General features: G+C 54.5%; 1 protein-coding gene across 1 annotated transcript in view; it reads right to left on the minus strand.

Annotated features, from left to right (window-relative positions):
- Positions 1–6,729: 6,729 nt before the first annotated feature.
- FKBP6 (FKBP prolyl isomerase family member 6 (inactive)) overlaps positions 6,730–8,369 on the minus strand; it is a 33,979-nt gene continuing 32,339 nt past the window's right edge. Inside the window, exon 8 of the mRNA XM_017533375.2 lies at positions 6,730–7,172. The gene's annotated coding sequence lies outside the window, so the exon portion shown is untranslated. The remainder of the gene's footprint in view (positions 7,173–8,369) is intronic.

Here is an 8,369-nt window from a genome sequence, read left to right on the forward strand (position 1 = left end):
GGCCATTGCATGGGTCTGAACAGTTCTCCTATCTGGAGGGGCCGTTCTGCCTTGGCCTGAGCAAGAGGGTAGCCAGGAGACGGGCAGGATGGGGGTCAATGGAGATTTGACTCAAGACCCCCCACTGACCCTCCTCAGCACATTTACATTTTTATTAATTTATTTTTTATTATTTGAGAGGATGTCTTGCTCTGTCACCCAGGCTGGAGTGCAGTGGTGCGATCTCAGGTCACTGCAACCTCTGCCTCCTGGGTTTAAGTGATTCTCCTGCCTCAGCCTCCCAAGTAGCTGGGACTACAGGCACATGCCACTACGCCCAGCTAATTTTTTTTGTATTTTTTACTAGAGACGGAGTTTCACCGCGTTAGCCAGGATGGTCTTGATCTCCCGACCTCATGATCCACCTGCTTTGGCCTCCCAAAGTGCTGGGATTACAGGTGTGAGCCACTGTGCCCAACCTCTTCATTTTTAACAATATTTTCAGGCTGGGCGTGGTCGCTCACGCCTGTAATCCCAGCACTTTGGGAGGCCAAGGCAGGCGGATCACTTGAGGTCAGGAGTTCAAGACCAGCCTGACCAACATGGCAAAACCCCATCTCTACAAAAATACCAAAAAAACCCAAACAAACAAACAAAACAAACAATTAGCTGGGCGTGGTGGCGTGTGCCTGTAGTCCCAGCTACACAGGAAGGTGAGGCCGGAGAATCGCTTGAACCCAGGAGGCAGAGGTTGTGGTGAGCTGAGATCACAACACTGCACTCCAGCCTGGGCCACAGAGTGAGACCCTGTTTCAAAACAAAACAAAAAACCCAAAAAAGTCAAAACTATTTTTGTTATTTTAAAAAAATACAAATAAAGACAAGGTCTCACTATGTTGCTCAGGCTGGTCTCAAACTCCCCGGCTCAAGCAATCCTTCCATCTTGGCCTCCCAAAGTGCTGGGATTACAGGTGTGAGTCACCATGCCCAGCCCCAGCTGCACTTAACAGTTTGAATGGTTGAGAATTAAAGAATATCAGATACATAAGATGAAACGCTTTTTGGTTTATTACAATATGTTATGTATTGTTATTTCTGTTGACATTTCTGTCTCTTTCTAGAGTGTTTTCCTCCTGGGCATGTGCACACACAGGCTGGCTTAGTGGTGGCCGTGGGTGAAGTCCCTCTGCTGAGCATCACTGTGCCAGGTCAGAACAGAGTGCTCAAGGGAAGCTTCTTCACCTGCCAGGAGAGAGCAGGTGCTGGGAAAACAGCTCGCCTCTTCCCCCACCAGCCCAGTTCTTGAGCCCATAAAAGAAGGGGCTTTGCTGGGCACGGAGGCTCACGCCTGTAATCCCAGCACTTTGGGAGGCTGAGGCAGGTGGATCACTTAAAGTCAGGAGTTTGAGACCAGCCTGTCCAACATGGAGAAACCCTGTCTCTATTAAAAATACAAAATTACCTGAGCATGGTGGTGCACGCCTATGATCGCAGCTACTCGGGAGGCTGAGACAGGAGAATCACTTGAACCCAGGAGGTGGAGGTTGCGGTGAGCTGAGGATGTGCCACTGCACTGCAGCCTGGGCAACAAGAGTGAAAATCCATCTTTAAAAAAAAAAAAAAAAAAAAGTGGCCTCTAGCACCGATTTTCCGGGGAGCTCAGGGTCCCCTAAGGGTCCCCTCTGCAGACAGGAGGGGCTGGCTGCCATCATTTCAGGGCTCCTGCCGCTGTGCTTGGAGGACCCACCATGACCGTGACTGTGACTGCCACCTTTCCTATTCTTGGAGGGCAAGGGTGGTCTTTGTGTCAGCCCCCAATGCCCTTTCCTGGGCACTGTGTTCAGCATTCAGGTGGCAGAGAGAGACCAAGTGCCCTTCTCAGCAGCTTACCTGGCATCTAGGCTCAGGCCATGGGCAGGGGGCCAAGGTGGGCGGTGAATTTCCCCTGGGACCACGAGGCTCGCCCAGAAAGGAAGGAGTGGGTTATGTCGCCATCTATTGCCGGATCTGCTCTGCAAAGGTCAGCCTGGCCTGAGCCCAAATCATCCCTTCAAAAGAAGGACCCAGGTTGGGGGAGGAGAGGACCTGAGAGCTCAGTGGGAAAAGCCCACGGCTCCAGGCTGACACCGGGGGCTATCTCAGCTCTGTCCCTGCCCTTGGGGCAAAGACCTTCCTTCCCAGGGCCTCACAACCTTCCTTCTGAAATGATCCTTGAGATTCCACTGCGGGGGGAAAGGTGGGGCGTGACAAGGCAGGTCCCCAGGGCGGACCCAGCCCACTGTGCCCTGAGTGAGGCCAGAAAGGTAGCCCTCAACACCAGGATCTGAGGAGCAGGTGGGGCTCTGGGAAGCCTCTGGAACCCGAGCCAGCTTCCTCTGTCCTTGCAAAGTGCAGATGCGTCAGTGGTCTCCGATGCTGCTGGGACAATGGACTCCTCCACCACACCGTCCTGCAGGCCACCGGGAGCCTGGCTTCATGACACCAACGGCAGACACGTTTTGCAGGAACTCTCTCAAATACGAAGCTGTACATGGAGCATGTGGGCACGGCTGCCCGTGGGAGAGTACCTGGGACGAGAATCATGAGGGTGTCGCAGACTGGCGTGGTGCCGTGCACGACTGAGGGGTGTCGTGAGCTCCATGCTCTGCATCTGAGCTGAAAAAAGGGGCACTCAACCCCGAAATCCACCTCAGGTGAAAGGCTGACTGAGAACAAACTGTGATGTGGTTGGACAAGATCAATGCCACCAGGCAGCCACTTCAGTGCCACGTGCTGCCTGCCTGCCCGCCCAAGGGCCTTAAGCAGCTCATCTGTGACCTCCTGTGCGGAAGGTGGTTTCCATGTGCTTCAGGGACCTTGCGTCTCCTTGGCAGAGACAGTACACACCACCATCCCCCCGAGCCCCTTGCGTGGTGGGCTGGGGCACCCAGCTTGCTGTCCTCCTTGGTGCTCCCTGCACGGGCCTCCAGCAGAAGCACAGGCAAGCCGACGCAGGACCCCACCGCACTCCTGCACTCCCCAGCTCAATCTCCACAGTCCACGCTCAGCCAGGTTGCAGTCCTCATTTCTAAAGTGCACTCATAATACATGGATACATCTCAAATTGTTTAGAGCACCCAGGAGAAAACACAGGACCTCCTTTCCCTCCGCGTGCTGTGCTCGCCATAGTGACAGTGTGTCTGCCTGTGACCACCGGTGCTGTGTATACACACTAGTCTCCATGTTTTTCTTGGAGACAGGGTCTTGCTCTGTCACTCGGGCTGGAGTGCAGGGGTGCAATCACAGCTCACTGCAGCCTCCAACTCTTGGGGCTCAATTGATTCTCCCACCTCATTCCCCCCTCCCCTCTGAGTACCTGGGACTGCAGGCACATACCACCATGTCCAGCAAACTTTAAAAAATATTTTCGGTAGAAACAGGGTCTCCTTGTGTTGCCCGGGCTGGTCTGAAACTCCTGGCCTCAAGGGATCCTCCACCTGCATCAGTTTTTTTCCTAAGACAGAGTCTCACTCTGTCGTCCAGGCTGGAGTGTAATGGCATGATCTCGGCTCACTGTAGCCTCCGCTTCCTGGGTTCAAGTGATTCTCATGCCTCAGCCTTCTGAGTAGCTGGGATTATAGGCGCCTGCCACCATGCCCAGCTAATTGTTTGTATTTTTAGTAGAGATGGGGTTTTTCCATGTTGGCCAGGCTGGTCTCGAACCCCTGACCAGATGATCCACCCGCCTCGGCCTCCATAAGTGCTGAGCTTACAGGTATGAGCCTCCTAAAGTGCTGGAGCTATAGGCATGAGCCACCATGCACCCAGCCTCTTATCACTTTTAAAATGCAACATACCAACTTTATTTAACAAAGGTAACAGTTAAAGTAACAGGTAAAGTCCCAGGTAAAGCACTTACCATGAGAACTGACTGGAAGAAACGTTCTCGTGAACACCATGCGTCTTCATCTTGCTGAGCGCTGGGGCTGTCAACAACTCAGCTCAGTGCAGGTACCGGGGGTCTATACCTTCCTCAAGTGCTCGCTGAAGACTCACTTACATGCACATGTGTGTTAAATTTGAAAAAGATGTATTGGGGGCTGGGCACGGTGGCTCACACCTGTAATCCAAGCACTTTGGGAGGCTGGGGTGGGTGGATCACCTGAAGTCGGAAGTTTGAGACCAGCCTGGCCAACATGGTGAAACCCTGTCTCTACTAAAAATACAAAAATTAGCTGGGCGTGGTGGCGCATGCATGTAATTCCAGCTACTTGGGAGGCTGAGGGAGAAGAATGGCTTGAACCTGGGAGGTGGAGGTTGCAGTGAGCCAAGATTGCGCCGCTGTACTCCAACCTGGCCACAGAGTGAGACTTCATCACACACACACACACAAATTGAAAAAGGTGTAATGGGTATCCTTGGATAGGTCTCATTTTGTTGCTCTTTTGGAAGAGGTGGTCTCTAAAAAGATCACTCAGTCTGGCTCACAGATCACAGCCGTGGACCCAGCGTAGACTCTGTCGGATGCCAGGTGTCCCGACCCTTGAAGGTGCCGTGGGTTTTGGGTACCTGCATGGAGAGTTCTCTGGGTAATGTGACATGCTGTGACTCCCAGTGCTCATCACAGGACCTGTCTGGGTAGCAGACGTGCTGTGGGCCCCCCCCGCCAGGGTGCAGAGAGGCAGGGGACAATGAGAGGGCAAGGAGCACGTCCCTTCGGCCGAGACATGGCTGTGATTATGACCTCTTAGTTTTTAAAAGCCACGGAGTCCTCCCCAGGTAGCTGTGCTGGCGTTTCTTCCACCAGGTCCTCTGAAGGCCTCACAGCTGCCTCAGTTTCCCCACATCATCGGCGATGGTGCAATGAATGAACATCCTTTTAGTCCACACGTGTGCATGTCTTCGAAGGGCAGAGTCTCCAAGCAGAACCGCTGCGTGGAGTGTACTCTTCCATTTGCAGTATTCTCAAGGTAGAGAGTGACTTCCTGAAGCCCCGTCTCTTCATGGCACTCTGCGCTGAAGTCCTTCCAACAACCCTCTTCCAAGGAAAAACCTGGAAAGGAGGCTGGACAGGGGGCCGGCAGTGACAGCCAGCTTCCACCACTGCAGGCTGCAGGAGGCTGGGCGCGGACGGGGAGCCAGGCCGCAAGAAACGAGGCAGAGGAGGTCCAGGAAGGTGACCACAGCGCCACTTAGAGATGACGGGGCAGACCTTTAGAAAGACCATTCTGGGGTCTGAGTGCGGTGGCTCCTGCCTGTAACCCCAGCACTCTGGGAGGCTGAGGTAGGAGGATCACTTGAGTCCAGGAGTTTGAGACCAGCCTGGGCAACATGAGGAAACCCCATCTCTACTAAAAATACAGAAAAAAAAAAAAATTAGTTGGGCACGGTGTCATGTGCCTGTAGTTCCAGCTACTTGGGAGGCTGTGGCAGGAGAATCGCTTGAACTCGGGAGGTGGAGGCTGCAGTGAGCCGAGATCGCACCACTGCACTCCAGCCTGGGTGACAGAGCGGGACTCCAGCACAAACAAAAAGCCCATTCTGGCTGTATGGGCATGTTAGAGAAGACTGAAAATAGACAGCTGGGCAGTTGACCGTGCTGGTGGCTGACGCAGGCCTCAGCTGCGGCTAGGCGGAACGTGTGTGGGGTCTGGGCCTTCCTGAGTCAGGAGGGATGAATGGATGTCTCACGCCAGAGGAGCCAGACCATGGTCATGAGGTCTGGAGGTGTAGATGCGGGCAACATCAGCAAGTTCCTCGTGACCTCTGAGAAAGCCACTCTTCTGGAGCCACCAGTCCAGCAATGCAGGTTGAAGGGAGCACGAGGGAGGGCAGGCACCTCCAGGGAAGGCCTCTTGGCACCCAGGGCCCCTGGCGGCATCACCTGCCCTCCTCCTCCACAAAGAGGGGCAGTGCAGCCTGCTCCCACTGTCAGAAGGTGAGGCCCTGGAGGGTGGGGCACAGGCCAGGGGCCTCCTAGGCCAGGCAGCACACCCAGCCCTCCAGCACGACCTGGATCGGCCCATTCCCAGCCCTTCGCTGCTGGATTACATCTGAAACGCTCTAAAGTGTTTTTGGGGCGGTGGGAGGCAGATGGTGAACAGCACTCAACCAATGGGCAGTCTTCCCAAAAGAGGAGCCAGGTAATTCCGGAACTGGAAGCTTGGAAATTCAAGGAAGACAGTGTCTTGGGGAGGAGGAAGTTTCAGAGGAGTAAAGTCAAGTCCCATTGGGACAAAGAAATGCCTGCTGGATCCAATGCGCAGAGCAGGTCAGCAGCAAGATGGGACGGCGGCGGGCCACGGAGTCACTGGCTGAGTGGAGAAGCCAGTGTGGACGGCACCCTTGAAGAAGGTGGGCCAGGGAGGGCGATGAGAGCGGACATGGGGCCGGGAAAGGCTCCGAGGGCGGTGTGGGCGCTGTGGGTGCCTGCGGAGGCTGAGGCGGGGCGGGGGTGGGTGGGTGGGAGGGGTGCCTCCCGCCTCAGCCGCAGGAGGAGCGTGGGACCCTGGAACCGGCCCAGAGAGGCCTGTGTGGAGCAGGGAGCCCCGAGTGTCAGGGTGCAGGAAGGTGAAGCAGCTTCAACTTTCCTGTTAAGTTGCTGGCATGGGTTCCCCACAGCGGGAGCGGGTTGTGGGGAACCCCAAGCCTGGTTTGCAGCGTTTCATTATCAGTTGAATCAGAACCGCTGGCTGCAGAGCCCCAGCCCAAGCCCCGCTGGCAAATGGCTGGAAGCTTAGCTGAGTCTGCGCAATTCACTTATACTGGATCTTGCAAAGACAAGGAAGTGTTTTATTTATTTACAACAAAAACATTTGTAACATAATTCTCTCTTCAAAACAGAGAACCCTAGAAAATACACAAAGCAATCTCTACTGGTGTTGACCCAGGGACATTTGCAGCCGGAAGGGGGGCTGGGACTGGGAGGGAAGCCAAGGACTAATTCCATCTAAAAAACAAGAAACTGCCTTCCAAAAGGTAGCAGTGTTCTACTTGTCAGTAGCTACGCTTTCCCCTCCTCTCTGTTATGAACATGAAAAACAGAAAACAGCACCTGTGAAAACACATTTCAGTGGTGTTTGTCAGAGACGCGGCCCGGGGCACTCCAGCCCCTGCTCCAGATAGGCGGCTGCCACGGCTGCCCTAGGGAGCTCCCTTCCACCCCAACGATGGAGAATGCCACAGCTCTCTCCTCTGGTTGGCAGGTGAAGAACCTGGGAATCAAACACAGTTGTTAAAAACACCTCAGGACTCAGCAGCTGCCACACAAAGTCACAGTTGCATGTGCTGGGAGCTAGGGTCAGGGAAGGGCATGGCCGGTGACCAGACAGGAGCCAAGAGACAAAGGCTATCACCGTGCGGCCCTACTGGATGGGCTCTGGGAAACTCTCTTTTTTTGAGACAGTCTCGGCTCTGGTGCCCAGGCTGGAGTGCAGTGGCACAATCTCGGCTCACTGCAACCTCTGCCTCCCAGGTTCAAGTGATTCTGCCTCAGCCTCCCAAATAGCTGGGATTGCAGGTGCAAGCCATGACTCCTGGCTTTTTTGTATTTTTAGTAGACATGGGGTTTCGCCACGTTGGCTAGGCTGGTCTCGAACTCCTGACCTCAGGTGATCCACCTGCCTTGGCTTCCCAAAGTGCTGGGATGACAGGTGAGAGCCACCTCACCTGACCCCTCATTCCCTTCTTGCAGAAGAACAGTTCCCTTTTTTTGGGGGCGGGGGATGGGGGAGACAAAATTTCACTCTGTCACCCATGCTGGAGTGCAGTGGTGCCATCACAGCTCACTGGAGTCTCGATCTCCTGGGCTTGAGTGATCCTCCTACCTCAACCTCCCGAGTAGCTGTGACTGCAGGTGCATGCCACCATGCCCAACTCACTATTTTATTGTTTGTAGAGACAGGATTTCCCTATTGTTGCCCAGGTTGGTCTTGAACTCCTGGGCTCAAGTGATCCTCCTGCCTTAGCCTCTGAGCTGCTGGGATGATAGGTGTGAGCCACCATGCCCAGCCCAGAAGAGCAGTTTCTGAGGTGAGGGGGAAAACCTGCCTGTGACACTTTTCTCCTTGGGCAGTGGCAGAGGGGCACAGTGCGGGGGAAGCATCTTGTTTCTCATTTAAACGTAGGCTGGGCGTGGTGGCTCATGCCTGTAATCCCAGCACTTTGGGAGGCTGAGGTAGGTAGATCACTTGAGGCCAGTTTGAAACCAGCCTGACTGACATGGCAAAACCCCATCTCTACTGAAAATACAAAAATTAGCCAGGCGTGGTGGATGCACCTGTACTCCCAGCCACTTGAGAGGCTGAGGCAGGAGAATCAGTTGAACCTGGGAGGCGAAGGTTGCAGTGAGCCAAGATTGCACCACTGCACTCCAGCCTGGGCAACAGAGCAAGACTTGGTCTCAAAAAAAA

This window comes from Cebus imitator, unplaced genomic scaffold, assembly GCF_001604975.1.
Source record: "Cebus imitator isolate Cc_AM_T3 unplaced genomic scaffold, Cebus_imitator-1.0 Scaffold82, whole genome shotgun sequence".
NCBI lineage: Eukaryota > Metazoa > Chordata > Mammalia > Primates > Cebidae > Cebus > Cebus imitator.